Below are 18,150 nucleotides of genomic sequence, written 5' to 3' on the forward strand. Positions count from 1 at the left end.
GAGTGTAGACAGCCCTAGAGTATATTTTCTTTTCAGAGAGAAGGTTAGTATGAGTAGGGAAAAGGAGGGACAGGCTCACCTTCAGTAGGAAAATGTTCTAGAAGCCCTGAGATTTAAGAATGGTCTAGGTGCCCTAGAATGAAAGTGGGAAGTCAAGAGTAAAAATCCGATTTCTGACATTTACTAACTCTCTCTTCTTAGGTAAATCATTAACTACTCAGGGCCTCAGCTTCCTCATTTAACAAAGGAGGCTTGGATCATTCCAAAGCTAGCTCTAACATTCTGTAGTTGGGGTTACTTTGGGCTCCAGTAACTTTTTCTGATGTCTTGTCATATATATTGACCCCGTGGATGATGCTGCAGATCTTTCCCCAGTTTCCTACTTAAGCAGCAACTATAGGCAGCTGGCATCCCAACCCCTTTGGTAGCTGTTTAAGCAGATGAATGGAGGAAAGTCAACTGCCTTTCTTCAGTTGCTGTTGGAAACCAGGGTGGGGAAAGTTGAGCTGCCAGTGCTATATCCAGAATATAATTTTGCACCCGATTTGGGAAAAAAAGACATTTTTAGGTTTAAATGGTCATCTTATGTGTCCTATTATACTACAACTAAATCATGAGATCCACCATGGCCCTGGGCAAGTCATTTCATCTTTTTTTTGGTGGAGGGTGGAGAGACAATTGGGGTTAAGTGACTTGCCTATAGTCACAAAGCTACTAAGTGTCTCGAGTCAGATTTGAACTCAGTTCTTCCTTACTCTAGGGCTGGTTCTCTATCCACTTCCCACCTAGCTGCCCCAAGTCATTTCATCTTTATGCTCCTCAGGGTTCCCATCTGAAAGACAGGATGATCTTTCTTATCTTTTTTTTTTCTTCACCAGAGGCAACGTGGCTTCCTGAACAGATTCAAATCTTGGCTTTGTCCCTTACATCTGTGTTACCTTGGATAAACCTCTTAACTTCTGTAGACCTCAGTTTTCCCATCAAAAAGACAGTATAATACTTTTCCTTGTCATTTCTTTTCTTCCCTCTTCTCTACCAAATGGGTACACTAAAAGTAATATGAATACCAGGAGGGACAATAAGGAGAATCAATTCAAATCTCAGCTCAGTACCTCACCATCTGTGTAACATCTGGAAAGCCACTCAACCACTCTGAGACTCAGTCTCCTTCTATGTAAAATGAAGGGGTTAAACTCAGTGATCTTTAAGGTTCTTTTCAGGTTGGATACTTTCTGACCTTAGATCTGCTGAGGATTCCTAGCATCACATTTTTAAAGGATTCGGTGATCTTTGATGCTCACTGAGATGGTTGCAGTTTTGTGAACAAATATAAAGTATTTTGAAACCAATATTGCAGTAGGTAATTCATACACAATCAATGGTAGCAGCATCAGCAAAGCAGAGACTATAATGATCCCATTACACTTTGCCACTGGGGATCTGTGGCACTGGCCTTTCAAGTACAGATGGAATTGGGAAATGTGTTCATTTCTAGCACAAGAATGTGTATAAAACACATAACACAAAACATGATGCCTTCTGGGATGAGGGTGAATAGCTCCAGCAGGACGCTGTTCCAAACCTCCTTTCTCTCACTTCTTAAATTCCCTAATTCAACTTTATTGAGAGCTATAGACATCCCTTAGCAGACCCTAAATCCTCAAGATTTCAGGAAATTTCTATCTCTAATCCTCTAATCTAATCTAATGTTCAAATTTACCATTCCCACTCCAGAGTAAATTCTAGGATTAGGAAATACTAAGCATCCTGGGATACACACCTGAAGAATAATAACACCCCCCCCATTCAATTAAGTCCCAATAGGACCAAACTATGCCTGTTTCCAGGTATCTGTCAAGCCCACTTGCTGCTCTCTGAACTTGGGCTTCCATCTGCCACTTCACTGTTCTTGTACAGCCTGTCTTCCATGCCTGGCACATCCTCCCTCCTCGCCTTCACCTCTTAGACCCCTTAGCTTTCTCCAAAGTTCCATTTAACTGCCACCTGCTATTGTAGGAAACCTTTCCTGAACTTTTTTAATTGCTAGCACTCTCTCCCCAATTTATCTTGTACGTATCTCCATGTTGTGTCTCCTCTTCCTCACCTCTTAAGTCCCAGAATCTATGCTGAATTGGTTTTTTCCCTCTCCTTCTGTATCCAGGACATAGCACAATGAGGTTCAAATAGAACTCACTTAATAAATGGTTTTTTAATTGAGTTGAATTATTGATGGTGACAACTCTAAAGTACCTCCTCTCTGCTGAGGTTTGGGCAAGGGAACATAGGCTTAAAACTATAAGGATGCTGCGCTAGAGTGACCAGTCTGGAATAGCAGAAAGGATACAAAAGCTACAGTTAGGAGATACCTGAGTATAAGCTAGCCCCTGCTTACATGTATAAGTTGTGTGATGCTGTGCAAAATATTTAACTTCTTTGAGTCTCAGTTTCCCCATCTATAAAATTTGGCTTCAAATAACTTCCATACCTGCCCAACGAGTAGTTAGATGGAAGACGTTGTGTAAACCTGAATGAGCTATAACAGTGTGCTATTATTCTAAAGTCTATCCCTCTGCTTTCAGAGAGTGCCATGCCTAATCAATCCATACCAATGAACATCTAAATAAGGATAAGGATAAAAGGTAATTTTCTCTTGATAAGGGCATTGATGGAGCACTAGATGGCTCCGTGGATAGAGTGCCGAGCTTGAAGTCAAGAAGACTCATCTTTCTGAGTTCCAGTCTGGACTCACACATTTACTAGTTGTGTGACCCTAGGGAAGTCAGTTAACCCTATTTGCCTCAATTTCCTCATATATAAAACGTAGGAGCAGCTAAGTGACACAGTGGATACAGCACCAGACCTGGGTTGGGAATACCTAAGTTCAAATCCAGCCTCAGACACTTATTAACTCTGTGACCCTGAGCAGGTCACTTAACCCTGTTTGCATCAGTTTCCTCATCTGTAAAATTAGCTGGAGGAGGAAATGGCAAACCACTCTAATATCTCTGCCACGAGCCCCAAAATCAGTCACTGAAATGACTGAACAAGGGCACTGATAAGAATACTGAGCTACGTTGGCAAGGAAGGTATTGGAACATTCCCTCATTTAAGTTGGTTGACACTCTTTCCTGATTTAGATATAAATCAAATAACCTCTGCAGGACCTTTCTAGCTTTGTCATGACAAGACACCAAGAATGATATGCATCTGAACTCCCAACAAGATATTAGGATTCTTAAACAGTTTCCTTTCATTACAGAACCATGGGCAAAACCTTCCATTTCTCTTGCCAGTGCTTGATAGGTCTGAAATCAACCAGCCTTAGTACAACTTGGTACAATGGAAAGCATGACAGATGTAATCAGAGAATCTGTATCTAAATTCTAACTCTGCCATTTACTACTCAGTGTGAAGTTTGACAGTTGCTTAATTTCTCTGGTCCTCACTGTATGCATCTATAAACTGGTAGGGGTTAGATTCAATGACCTTTGAGATCCCTTTCAGCTTTAAATACATGATAATCTGGTACAATCCTTGGTAACTTGCCTCTTCTTCTTACAAGTTAGTTTGCTTTGAGATGTTGGCTCTCTGGAACATTGAACAGTTAAGCAATCATTAAGGAAAAAGCAAGGTGGAATGCTAACCCTGTCTGGGTGTCCTCAGCTAAAATTCAACATGAATTTTCTTTTGCCCAGAGTGGAACAGAAGTAGCTGATGTGCAGACTCAAACAACCTGTCAGAGAAAATTTGTCGACACTCGTTTCCAATGAACAATATTCATTAGATGGACATCATGGGGAGCATTACCATATCAATTCTTTCTCCTCCTCAAATAGATTGCATGTAGACCTATACATGAGAAAGAAGGGAGCTGGCCATATATACTATACCAGGGGTGGGGGATCCTGCAGCCTCGAGGCCACATGTGGCCCTCTAGGTCCTCAAGTGCAGCCCTTTGACTGAATCCAAACTTCACAGAACAAATCCCCTTTGGATTCAGTCAAAGGGCCACACTTGAGGACCTACAGGGCCACATGTGGCCTGGAGGCCATAAGTTCCCCACCCCTGTAGACATTCCCAGGACAGAACAAAACCAAAGGGCCACATGCTTCCTTCTACCATAAGCTTCACTTTCAGAGCAGCTGAAGAGTTTTGTTTCCATGGTTTATTCTCTGCTGTTATCTCTGGGTCTTTTAGAATAGATAGAAATATGACTAAATTAATAGAATAAATAGAAAAATGAAAATGAAAAAATGAAAATCAATAAAAAAATGAAGGGTTGATGTTACAGTGTAAGTGTTTTCCCATCGAAAAAGGTAGAGATAACCATTTCACTCCTCAGAAAAGATAGGAAACAGAATAATAAAATATGGGAACACAAAGGAAGAAGAGGGAGGGGAAAGTTATACTTTTCTTTTCTCTTTTAGGATTATAGACCCTAAAGCCCTAACTTGACCTCCTACATCTTGTTCTAGGAAAAGGTGGGGCAGGAAAAGGACAAATGTGAGAGACAATAAAAGCACCCCATATTGAATTAGCAGGTTTATCCAAGCAACAAAATGATCCCTTCCAAATGACAGAGGGAACTAAAATGGGCTCCCCCCAGTAATATCTACAATTCATCATTCGTGCCATTTTATAGATGGGAATACTGAAATCTCCAGTAGTGAAATGTCTTTCTTCAGGTCAAATTCAGAGCCCTAGGTGGCCCAAAGGGCAGCACTGAAAACACCAGGCTAAGGAGGGCAGGTACCACATGGTAGGTATTCTGGATTGGCTTTGGGGAGCAAGGGGCATGGCACCAGGGGAGGAAAGAAATGTAAGTTGTGAGAACTGCAGAAAAAACACCCAATATTCCCCTCATGTCTAAATGAGATAATACTCAAGAGTGACTCAGACCTCTCAGAAAAAAAGAATTCCACCTTGGTTGAGAACCCAAAATGGGTTTTGCTTCAGGCAGGATGGTCACGTCCAATCCCAATTACTTTGTAAAGCAGATTCAACCACTGACCCTTCTGTATCCAATCAAATCATGTGTTATCCCTCTGTCTGACATAAAGGGATGTGGCAGTACATCTCAAGCTGATGTTTTCCCCTAAGCCAAGGGTGCGCTCTCTCATTTAAGCAGCCAGTAATGAGTTAAATGGCCCATGACTTAGTAATTGACATAATAACCTGCAGGAGGCAAGTATTATGGCTTTTTTTACTGAAATGTTAGGTTCTCCTGAGTCTGCTCCAAAGAAGGACGTTCACATCAGACAATTGAAATTTCCAATAAATAAATTGCCCAATTTCAAAAATAAAACCAATGGGTTTAAAAGAAATGAGTTAATTCAAAGTATCAGAACTCAGAACACAGAACTTGAATCTAAGATCATAGATACAGAGCTGTGAGGGACCTCAGAGGCCATATAACCCAAAATACTCATTTTACACATGAGGACACTGAGATTCAAAGAAATGTGTTGATTTGCACAAGGCCTACACAGATAGTAAGTGTCAGAGGGGAGTCCTCTGACTGGTGCCTTTGTGTTCCCATATTTTATTATTCTGTTTCCTATCTTTTCTGAGGAGTGAAATGGTTATCTCTACCTTTTTCGATGGGAAAACACTAAATTTTCTATAGAAAACTTCTCTTTTCAAAACAACTGTTTCAGCCCCCAACCAGAAGAACTCAGGTAAAGATTCAGTAGGAAACCAAAAGAACAGGAATTCATTTCTACCATCGTATCGAATTCCAATATACAACTGCCAGTTCTGGTTAGTGATAAACATCCAAAGCCTCATGCTGTTCTGCTACTGAACTGTTCTTACCCAGGGGCCACAGTGACCTGGCAGAACCTACAGAAGGAAGAGACCACCATGGAGCACCTCCTGGTGCTTGAAGAGAGAGGGTATAAAGTTGGAAACCATCCCACACCCCACTTCCCCTCACTCCGTGGGCAGCTCATGCCCATAGAAGAAAACCACATTCTCATATTGTATTAATGGAGACGATACACACATATCTTTGCAACCTCCTAGTTCCTTAATGAGAACCATGCATAAATCATCTCCTTTCATTTTTTCTTTTTATTTTTTTATGCAGTGTGACGTGACTTAGAGTGGGAAAGATGTAAGTTCAAATTCTGCCTCGGAGTGTACTAGCTATGTGACTCTAGACAAGTCATTTAACTCCTCTGAGTCTCAGTTTTCCTCATCTGCAATAATAGCACCTCTCTCCCTGGGTTCTTGTGAGGATCAAATTAGATAATATTTGTAAAGCATTTTCTAATCCTCAAAGCACTAAATCTCTAAAGCACAGAATTTTAGAGTGGGAAAGAACCTTGGCAGTCATCTGATGAAACCCATTCCTAAAAGAATTCCTATACCAAGTGGTCATCCAGTTTGAAGATCCCAAGTGAGGAGAAGCCCATTACCTCCTGGGTTATAGCATTTCTCTTTGAGATACCTGTTATTGTAAGGAAATATGATAGATCTATACCAGTTACTTGCATTGTTTTACTATTCTTCCCAAGAATGTTCCCTCATACAAGGGAGTATTTTCTGTTTCCCAGCCCACTCCCAGCCCAGCCCACAGGGTATGACATGGTGAGAAAACAGGGATCTGGGCCCTCTGAAAATTTACATTCCCCTGCTGCATTTTTACTGTCTAATCTCCTGTAATTTTTACATCTACACCTACAGTCTGGGACAAGAGGAAATGAAACTCACAATTCTGGCCCTTACACTTCCAATACCCTCGGTCCCCAACTGAAGACTAAAGTATTTCAGTGTACTCTCCCATATCGTGTCGCATACCCAAACTTCAAATAGAAAAATCCCATTTCCTTAGCATTCTGACTAACCAGGTCTCAGATGATCAGTGCTCTTGTGTCAGGTGATCATAAATACACATTTTTAATGGTAATGCACAAAACAACTGTAAAGAGCCAGGAGGTGGTTAAGTATGAATGCTCCAATTCATCTGGCCTACGTACTAACAGAAAGAACAAATTTCCTGCTTCACCTTCTATTCTTTCCAGCTTTCTTCTCAGCACCATCCTCTAGCATCTGCTCTGAAGTAAAGAATAAGGGAGGCATGAATCCAGGTAGCAACTGTTACTTACATTAATGGCAAATAATTGTCAGATAGCAACAATAGCTCCCATTGTTATGGTGCTTTAAAGATTACAAGGAAATGTTACCTCCATTTAACAGATGAGAAACCTGAGGATTTGGGGGATTAAGTGATCCAGCCACAGTCACACAGTGGATGTATCAGAGCTGGGTATCCTGCCTTCAGGATCATTGAACTTTCCACAAAGAACTATCCTGGAAAAGGCAACTATTGCAAACATAACTAGATAACAGAATTATCTTGTCTAGACCTTTCCTAGAGCAGCTATACAGTCCAGTAGGTAGAGGGCTAGGTCTGTATTCAGGAAGACTCATCTTTGTGTGTTCAAATCCAGCCTCAGACACTTACTGTGTGACCCTGGGCAAGTCACTTGTTTGCCTCAGTTTCCTCATCTGTAAAATGAGCTGCAGAAGGACTGGAGTGCAAACCACTCCAGTATCTTTGCCAAAAAAAAAAAAACCCACGTGAGGTCCCAGAGTTAGACACTACTGAAAAATGACTGAGCAAAAAGACCTTCTCTAGCAATTTAATTTATATGACATTATTCAGAATGCAGAATAGCAATAGTCAACATTTACATAGTCCTTACTATGTGCTGAGCACTGGGCTGTGCCATATACCATTATCTCACTGATCTTCACAACAACCAGGAGGCAGGTGCTATTATTATCCCCATCTTACAGTTGAGGAAACTGAGGCAAAAAGAGGTTAAGTGATTTGCCCAAAGTAATGCAGCTAGTAAGTGTCTAAAACCTATCTGAATTCAGGTCTTCCTAACTCCAGACTTGGCATTTTATCTACTGCACCACCTAGCTACCCCAAAAACTATGCAGAGAGTTATCACCTAACCCTGTGCCAAAGACTCCAAAATCCTAACACATCTTCAGTACCCACCATTGGTGCTAAGTAAGTTCGTGCTCATTTGATCCTGGCTTCAGTTCCTGTTACAACCAGTTAGCTTTGCTCAAATCCATATCTAAGGATTAACTTCTTGCTTCCCACCCACAGCCATCCACCAAATGCACCTGGGGACCTGGTTGAAAGTAAAATATAGATGATTCATTCTAAATCCATCACTACTACTGAAAAACAACTCAGAGAATTGCTGATGTGAGTCAGTAAGCATACGAAGAGTCACCTATGGTGCCAATGAGTGAGAGAGCCCAAAGATTCCCCACATTCGACAGCTTCTCAAAGGAACTAGTGAGTAAAAGGTCTTGAGAATAAGGAAGGTGACTTCTACTTTTCTATAGTCACCAGTGGTTTTTTTTAATTGTTTTGTTTTGGTATTTTCCTAATGCTGGTATCCCCAGTGCAACAGATATCTTGGCTTATAACTTTAAAATGTAACTAATAGATTTCACAGAATCCTGGAATCTCTGAGTTGAAAGATGGCATGGCATAGCAGAAAGAGGAAGGAAGCTTGAGTCAAGAGACCTGAGTTTGAATCCTACCTCTTACCATTGACAAACCATGTGACCTTGGGCTTGACTTCTCTAGACCTGAGTTTTCCTATCTATATAATGAGGAGCATGGTTAGATGATCTCTAAGACCTTGTTCAGCTCTAAACTTCTATGTTACTCAACCTGAGCTCTCGTCCAACTTGACCTAACTTCCGCCAGATGTGTACACCACTTCTTACATAGAGATCCATTTTTAGGTTTTGTTTTTGTTAACACAAACCTGTCCTTGGATTGTCCTAACAAAGGAACATTTTAAAATTACTTCTCAAAACTAAACTGACCGCTACCAACATGAGTCCCCTAAATAAATTCTTCATTAGCTAAGCAATGTCAAACCATAGGTAGTAATGCCATACTCACCCCACTTGTTCAAATATCGCACATACTTGGTTCTCATTCTTCTCCAGACTCTACTCCTGACTTTCTCCATCATGCCACCATAGCCTTCCCTCCAAAAGTTTACTCTACCTCCTGCAGCCCTTTGCTCTGATTGGTCCATTCCTCCTGGAACTTCCATATTAAGGAAAGTGCCCAGGCCAGCCATGTTTTCATTCCTCTCCAGGCTCCATTCCTGACTCAGGATTTTCTCCACTAAGCTTCCCCTTCCATGCCTTTTCAGATTCCTTTTATGTCTTGTCTTCTGCCATTAGAATGGAAGCTCATTGAGAGTAGAGACTGTCTGCTTTTATTTATATCTGTAGCTCTTAGCACATAGTAAATATTTATTAAATATTTGTTAACTTGACTAACGAACTAGAAAGGATGCAAAATAACAAAAAACTAGCTTGGTTCCACATATCTAATCTATAAATTAATGAATAAAATAAGGCTCTCAGCAGCCAAAATAAATGTCTTAAGGTTTATATGCTGTCTATGAGTTACATGCACTTTGCTAATGGAAAATCTCTTCAGGGCCTCACTCAGAGATTATTGACTCTTTTTAAAAACACAATTCTAACTATGTTGGTTATCATGCTTCCCTGTTCTCAACAAAGTAGAAGTCACAAATTAGAGGCATGGGGGAGCACTGCTAGAGAACACAGGAACAAAAAGGAAAGTGACAGAAGAGCTATAAAAAGCCTATACAAGAATGCAGAAGCAATCCAGGGTCATTTAATGTAGAGGCAAATATCCCTACAGCCATCAATAGCTCTCAATGCCAACACTATTAGAGAACAGTATGGTAATAGAACAATTGTGTGATGTGATGACAAAAAACAAGAAGGGTGAGGGAGAGTTTATTAATAGAAGGATAGAATAAATAATGAGGAGTGTGATCATCTTGCTATGATCCACCCTAGCCAAACCAGATGTGAAATACGGTATTCCTTTTAAGGTATCACATTTTAGGAGTTCAAGGCAGACCAGGATATTGCAGTAACTCAAAGGCATGTCAAGGGCTGGATAAAGGAAAACTGGAGATGTTTAGCCTGGAGAAGAAAAGATCTAAGAAAGAATATGATCGCAACATTCAAATACTTAGAAAGCTGACATGTTGAAGAAGAATTGAGTGTGTTCTGCTTGGCCACAGAGGTCAGAAATAAGACCAACCAGTAAATGCTACAGGGTAGTAAATTTTCACTTGAAAATGGGAAGTTTTTCTGAAAATTACAGGTGCTAAGTTTTCTATCATCAGATAGGATAAGTGGAGACTAGATGACATCTTGTCAAGTAGGGATTGAATTAAATGATCTCTGAGGGTCCTTTCAACTCTAAAAGTCTGCAGTTCTATGCTCATTTTTTTAAAAAGTTATATTATGAGTACCCTATTTTAGAAAGCAGAGTAGCTCATAACACATTTTAGAAATATTTCCATCAGAAATTGTCTTTTTTTATTGAGACATTTAAAGGGATAGAATTTTGTTACCTGGAAAATTCATACTATCATAACATCTCAGAATTAGAAGAGAACTCAGAGACCATTTAGCTTAACTGCTACAAGAACAAGGCTCTCCCAAAAGCAGTGGTGCCAAACTCAAATGGCACTAGATCCCTGCAGCAACATGTTGACTTAGAAAACCAAACATTCACATTATCTATACTGCACTGCATTTTTACTTCAATCTGGTTCTGCTATAGCACTCAGAGTTTTGTTGAAGGAGTATGAGTTTGATACTTCTGCTCTATAGCATACTCAACAGATGCAGTTTCCTTGAAGACCTCCAGTGATGAAGGAACCTACCACATCCTAGAGCAGTCCATTCCAACTTGGGATCAAGCCAACTGTTGGGAATTTTTCTTACATCAATCTTAAAGTGATATAACTTTTATCCATTGTTATTTCTGTCTTCTGGGGTCAAACAAACCAAAACTAATCCCTTCAAAAACTTGAAAATAGCCATCATGTGTCCCCATTAAAATAAACCTTAATTTAGCCTGTCCTCATATGGCACAAACATGGGTGTTCTTTGAGTCATGCATAAAATACTTTGCAGTCTTTACAACTCTATGTACATGGGAGTAGTTATCGTGGTGGTGGTGGTGGTGGTGGCGGCAGTACTAGTAAGAGTAATTGTTGTTTTAAAAGTGGCAGCAACTGCAATTATTTTAAAAATCATTCCTTTTTTTCAATGGAATTGATATGGAAAAGGTTCTGGGACAAATCACTATCTTGCTATTAGTCTGTTGTATTTAATTTTTGAGAACTATTGCACAGTTTGTTTAAAAAGAACTGGATTCTTGTAATTGAATAAAAGTACTAGGATGTAAGCTCCTCTTCAATAGCTTACTCAGTACAACTCCAGTAGAAGACAAGACAACCGGGATGACATATACCTCATCCCATCCCCATGTAATTTTTATTTCTTCTGTTGTGTCTCTATATTTCAAAAACTTTTCATTCCATGCAGCTTTGGGATTATGCTTATGTGTTATGTTGACAATTATTCAAAATGCACTGAAGGCTTTTATAGATTATGTTAGGTCTGAATGATTGTAGGCAAGAGTTTAGTCTTTGATAATACTCTAGTTTCAGTATTCTATTGGCTAAGATCCAAAGAATATTTTAAGTCTGTATTTATAGTGAGGACATTTTTCATCTATCCCTCCACAAAAAAATACCCACCTTCTAACATATAACCCCCTAACAGTAGGCCATGTCATGTCTGTATTCAGTAGGTGCTAGATTTTTATGGCCAACAGTGATGTAGTGCATCTCTATTGTTTCTTTGTATTATTAGCATGATCATTATCACCCTCCTTTACATGCTCATCAGTTTATCGATGTCCAAGGTGGTACCCAGAACTTAATGGCCCTATAGACTAACCAGAGCACATTAAAACAGGACAGATTCTCACTTCCCAATGAGACTTTCATCTCATTGATTCAGTCCCATGTTCTAGCCTACTGATATCTGGGATCTAGTATGGTAGCTATACCTCCTAGTTTTGCGTCATCTGGAATCTGATAAGCATACCACCTATGCTTCTATCCAGACATTGATTTTGAAAATATCAAATTCCACAAGGCCAAGCAAAAAAATTCACTGGAGAACTCCTTCGATATTGACATCTAACCATTAATGTCTATTCTTTGGATCTGGCCATTTAACTAGTTCCAAATCTACCTTATTATACTATTCTCTAGTCATATGTGTCCATCTTTTCTTCAAGAATGACATGAGAGGCTCTGTCAGATGCCTTGGTAAAATCCAGGTAAGCTGTATCTATAGAATTTTCCTGATCAAAAGAATTCATAATGCTGGCTTAAAAAAATAAGGAAATAAGGTTAATTTAAGACAGGGATTCTTAACTTTGGGCCCATTAACTTATTTTTATATTGTTCTAACTGTGGTTCGATATAATTCATTTCTTTTGTAATCTTATATATTTTATTTTATTCATTTAAAAACAGGCTACCAAAGAGGACCATTACATAAAAAGTTGAAGAATCCCTAGACTAGCATGACTTGTTCTTGATGACACAGTTTTTTTTTTTTATGATCACTATTCTCTTTCCAGATGTTCACTACCCATCTCTTTAAAAATAGATTCCAGAATTTCACCATTTTTCAAAGCCAAACTCATTAACATAGTTAGCAAACTCCAGTCTCTTTCCTTTTTTGAATCCCCATCCTTTGACGATGGAAAATAAAAGGGGCGTTACAATGTTAGAAACTAGTGGTCCTCGTGTGACCATATTACCATAATGCTATCCATCACATATGGAGGCCAAGCTCCTGACAGTGACCCATTCATGCTGGCGTAACCAAATAAACTAACATCCACTCACACAGTTCACATATTATGACTACCCATTGTTTTATGGTTGTAGTTACTATTTGTGACTTTGCCTTTTGGCTTCACATAACAAATTTTAAAGGGATAGAATCCACTGTTTGGCTTTTAAAACCCTTCATAACCTGGCCCTCCTATCCTTCCTGTCTTCTTATACTTTACTCTCCTCTACATACTCCACAATCTAACGATGCTGGCCTTCCTACTGCTTCTCAAACAAAGTACTCCTTCTTTCCACTGCATATCTTCACTGACCCTCTTCCTTGTCTGGAATTCTCTCTCTCCTCATCTCCATCCCCTGGCTTTCCTAGCTTCCTTTAAGATTCAGCTAAAATAGCACCTTCTGCAAGAAGCTTTTCTGGATGCCGCTTAACACTGGTACCTTACCTCTGAGATTATCCCCAATTTATCCTGCATATATCTTGCTCGTACATAGTTGTTAATGTATTGTCTTTCCCAATAGAATGTGAGATTCATGAGGACAGAGACTTTTTTCTTGACTTTCCTTGGTATCCTTAGCATTTATCATAGTACCTGACACATAGTAGGTACTTAATAAATGCTTGTTGACTAACCTAAGACTCACTCTTCTATTGGTTTCTAAAGCTTCTCATGATCATATAATACATGTATACTTTTTGCTGGCACCAGATTTACAGTAGCCTTTGTTGAGCCTTAAGTCAAATGATGATAGAGTAAAAGTATGTATTTGATGCCCCATGTACAACAAATGGCAAAAGACTCCTTTCTTTCACTTGTAACAAAAAAACTGAAAAACCAGGGTCACAATAATTCTTCATCATCGTCTTTCTCCACGTGCATTCCTGCATCTGTTTCCCCTTAGCCAAATTGATAAGGTCAAAATGAAGATAGCAAATTTCCATACAATTAAAAAGCAGGTGAAGAGGGAATGATGCCCAAAATCTATTACCTAGTCTCCATTCCTAATTCGGTTCAGTTCCACAGGTATCAACTGGACACCTACTGTGTCCTTAATACAACATAAGGCACACCATACACCATCCCCATTTGGGTTAGGGTTAGAGTTTACAAAAATCAAATGTGGAATCTCTACAGGAGGACAATAGGAACTTTTAAAACTCTCTCCTTTTTATTCTATCCTGTAGAGCAGTGGACGTAGACTCTATCCTTCAGGATTAAGAGGTCCTCAATAGTTGGTAAGGAATAAAATATACATCAGTCTTCAGCATCAATCTAAGAGTTCTACTCAAACATTAAATTGTGAATTACCTATAACTGTTGAGCTAGCAAATGCACAGAACTGGACACATCATGCATCGTTCACCCATGAACTGCTTTGCCCAGATCCCATTTCTACGGGCTCTGAAGAGTTTCAAATACTTGCAGAGTGTCTGCCTAACAGACTGGCATATGCATTTTTAAAATAGCTATGAAATTCATTCCATCCAACACAGCCAACAGATTCAAACAGCAAAGGGCTCTGGAAAAGGAAGAATGATCCCATCTTACATTTCAAAAGCAGTCAGTGAATTGGTTTGTTTTGAGAACATACTACCTCCTGGATACTAAATTAAAACACACAATTAGATTTCCATTAAGTTACAGCAAATTCTGCTGAATTGATCTAAACCCCCTACATTCCTACATGACATCATGCTTTAAAGGCTCAGCCTGAACATAAATACTTAATGTAATAAATACAGTCTGAAATATTTGATCTACTTGGCAGTTTAATTGATCTACTACACAGACTGACAGGAAAAATTAAATTAGCTCTGTCTTATCTCTGCAGATAGCACATTTTAATTGCAAAGGCACTCCAACCACAATTTCGGTTACAAATAGAACTCTTTTGCATGGTTATCTTGTCTTAATGTTCAGTTGAAGTGGAAGAAAGCAGATGAGTGAGGTTGCAGGAACTGAACTGTTTGATTTTTAAAGTTTTTTTTTTTCTTTTTAGCTTGAGATATATAAATATATATACGTGTGTGTAGATAGATAGATACGTAGATAGATAGATAGATAGATAGATAGATAGATAGATAGATAGATAGATAGATAGATAGTTAGATATAGGATATAGATAAATGTCTCTAGGTCGCAATCCCAAATCCCCTTCATTTCACAGTGTTTGGGTGGGAATGTTCAAGAAAGCTCAACATATTTTTCAGTAACAGATTTTTGGATGTCATGACAAAGTTAACTTGATTTTCCAATAAACAAAGGCCAAACCAAGCCACTTGTACCTATCTGTCAGGCAACTTGGTGTTTTTGTTTTTGTTTTTTTCAATTCTTTTCTCTCCTTTAGGAGCAAGACTATTTCTGGTCAACACCCCAGCAACTGGTTGCAAGATGAAGCATTTGGTCAATCAGCCAGAAGTGCAGTCAGCACAATGCCAGAATGCCAAAAAGACATTTACTGGACTGACCAGGAATGCTATGTGTCTGCCCAGTTCGTGTGTACGTAGACATGCTTTTACAGAATGGAAAGTTGTTTATAAAAACATGTGCTGTTTATATACAACATAGCCTTATACCAGAAGAGTTAGGTAATTGAGGTTCTGTACAGTCCCATCTTTAGCTGTCCAATCTAAATAATATTTAGTTACAGTTAATACAAAGGACACTGACATCCAGAGGGGCAGAATGTTTCTCTGGCAATGACAGAGAATTCTTATCAGTCTGACAGGTCAGATATGTTACAATTAGACCTCATCAAGCCATCCACAAGATGCAACATTCTCTACCTAAACCCAGCTCTCTCAAAAATAGCTGAGTTCCTTCTCTACCTCCGAATACCCACAAGAAATCTGCCAGGCTCAGCTCCACACATTCCAGTGCCCCATTGATTAGGAGGAAGGGCAAATACATCAGTGCCCATAGGAAATGGCTTATGGAGAGGGAAATGGGATTTTGAAAGTTAGATAATCCCACTCAGTTTCCTGTAAAGATTTCTACAAACAGGATAACTGGAGGCAGAGGTAGGCATAGTTGTGAAAAGCTCCTGGGTTCTAGTCCTGGCTTGGTCACCTTCAGTATGTCACTTCACTTCTCCCTGGGCCTGTGTCCTCATCTATAAAATAGCTGATGGGCAGATAGAAGGTATCCTGGATAATCTTGAAGTTTTCTTCTCATTCTAACGTGATATGGGCTTCTGTCCTTTCAACATATACACAGAAGGCACCATTGACCCACCATCAGTAGGACACAAGTTTCAGATTGTTTGGAACTGGAATAGATTTGCATCAATCTAGCTACAACCACCTGGTGAAGACTGAGCCCACAAACCTAGCCTACTCAGCATCTCGTCACCTTTTGGATTTCCAACCAGCTGAGTCAATTGGCCCCATAGGAATCGATCAACCTACTTATCCAAGAAATGATCATTTGAGCTACCACTGAATAATAATGTTAACAATAATGATAGCTAGCTGGCATTTACAAAGCACCTACTATGTGCCTGGCACCATGCTAAGCACTTCACAATTATTATCTCATTGGATTCTCACAACAATCCCCATTTTATAGATGAGGAAGTAAAGGCAAACAGAAGTTAAATTACATGCCCAGGGTCACACAGCTATTAAGTGTCTGAGGTCAGATTTGAACTGAGGTCTTCCTGCCTCTAGACCTGGAGCTCTATCTACTGAATCACCTAGCTACCTCTCTAACCTACTCAGATAATCTGCCTCTATAACCTGCTCAGATATCCTTGAAGGCAAAACTTGTCACCTAGGCAGCAATGTGGCCCAGGAGACAAAGCCCTGGACCTGGAGTCAGGAAAGACCTGAGTTCAAATCTGTCCTGTGTGCCTCTGGGCCAATCACTTAACCTTTGTCTGACTCAGTTTCTTCGGTCAAATGGGGTAATAATAGCACCTACTTCTTAGAGTGGTTATAAGAATAAAAGGAGGAACAGCTAGGTGGTGCAGTGAATAGAGCACCGGCCCAGCCTTGGACACCTGGCACTTCCTAGCTGTGTGACCTTGGGCAAGTCACTTAACCCAAATTGCCTTGCCTTCCCCTCTCCAAAAAAAATAATAAAAGGAGATAATATTTATAGTGTTTTATGAATCTTAAAGCACTATATAAGTGCTAGGTTGTCATCGCTATTAGGAGCCCTACAGTCATATTCATAGATTTCCTGCTGAAAGGGACCTTGAAGGCCCCCTACTCCAATCTCTTTATTTTACAGATAAAGAAACTGAGGACAAGGGGGTTTACATGACTTGCTCATGGTCACACAGGTCAAGTGGCAGGTCCTTTAACCCCAAATTCATGACTCTTTTCCGTATATCACACCATACAAAGGAAGGTACATTGTTGGTTATAAAACCAACATTGAAGATGCAGCTGGGCCCTTGAAAGCCTGCAGGCTGCTTCAGACAGAAGAAAGTTTGTATTCTGTGGAAGAGGCAACAAAATGAGGAGATATACTTAGCTTCTAATCCATTCGAGGCAAACCAAACCTGCTTCCTCATCCTTCACCATCTGACTCAGGCCTCCACCACCAACTGAAACTTCTCTCTTGCCAACAATGTCTTAGATTTGTTGATTGTTGAGTGTAATGGCTTTTCTGAGAAGGATTTACCTCTCACCTTTCTGTAGCTGTTAACATTTTGATCATCCCTCCCCACTCCCCACCCCGCTTCATACCATTCCTTCCTGGTTCCCCACTAATCTGATCACTCTTCAGCATCCCTGATTGAATCATCATTTGGGCCCTCAGTCCTAGTCCCATTTCTCTGCCTCTCCACTCTGTCTCAAGAAATCAAGATCAGTTCCTATCAGTTCAACTTCCCTTTCCATGCAGATGACTCCCTTATCTATGTTTCCAGCACTGATCTCTCCCATACATGCAGACTGGAAGGAAGCTGAGAGGCCAACTAGCCTAGCCACCTCATTTTACAGAGTAAGATATCTCCACAGAGATGGCATTTTAAACTTAATATGTCCAAAATATATGTCTTCCCCCTAACTCTGCCTCTCCTCCAGACTCTCCAGTCTCTTTTCAAAGAACCACCAGCCCTTTAGTTTCGAAGCCTCAAAGTCATCCTCAGCCCTTTCCATTGGCCCCAAGCCCTCCATTTCCAATCAGTTGCCAAGTTTCACCAATCCTACTCCACAACACCTTTTGCAAGCACACCCTCCTCTCCACTCCCATTACAATCACCCTACCTAGTTCAGGTGCTCATTGCCCCTCAAAGGAACCATTCAATAGCCTCCTAATTGGTTTCTCTGTTTCCATACAATTGGTCCTCCATACAACTGACAAAATATTTTATAATCACAGGTCTAAACAAGATCTCTTCAGGCTTGCAGACTTATTTCACCATACCCCTTCACGTC

At 39.9% G+C, this 18,150-nt stretch overlaps 1 protein-coding gene across 1 annotated transcript in view; it reads right to left on the bottom strand.

Annotated features, from left to right (window-relative positions):
• The window catches only part of DRGX (dorsal root ganglia homeobox), a 43,370-nt gene that overhangs the window by 364 nt on the left and 24,856 nt on the right, over positions 1-18,150 (bottom strand). The gene's annotated exons all lie outside the window — the stretch shown is intronic.

Source organism: Trichosurus vulpecula, chromosome 8 (genome assembly GCF_011100635.1).
Source record: "Trichosurus vulpecula isolate mTriVul1 chromosome 8, mTriVul1.pri, whole genome shotgun sequence".
In the NCBI taxonomy this organism is placed as follows: Eukaryota; Metazoa; Chordata; class Mammalia; order Diprotodontia; family Phalangeridae; genus Trichosurus; species Trichosurus vulpecula.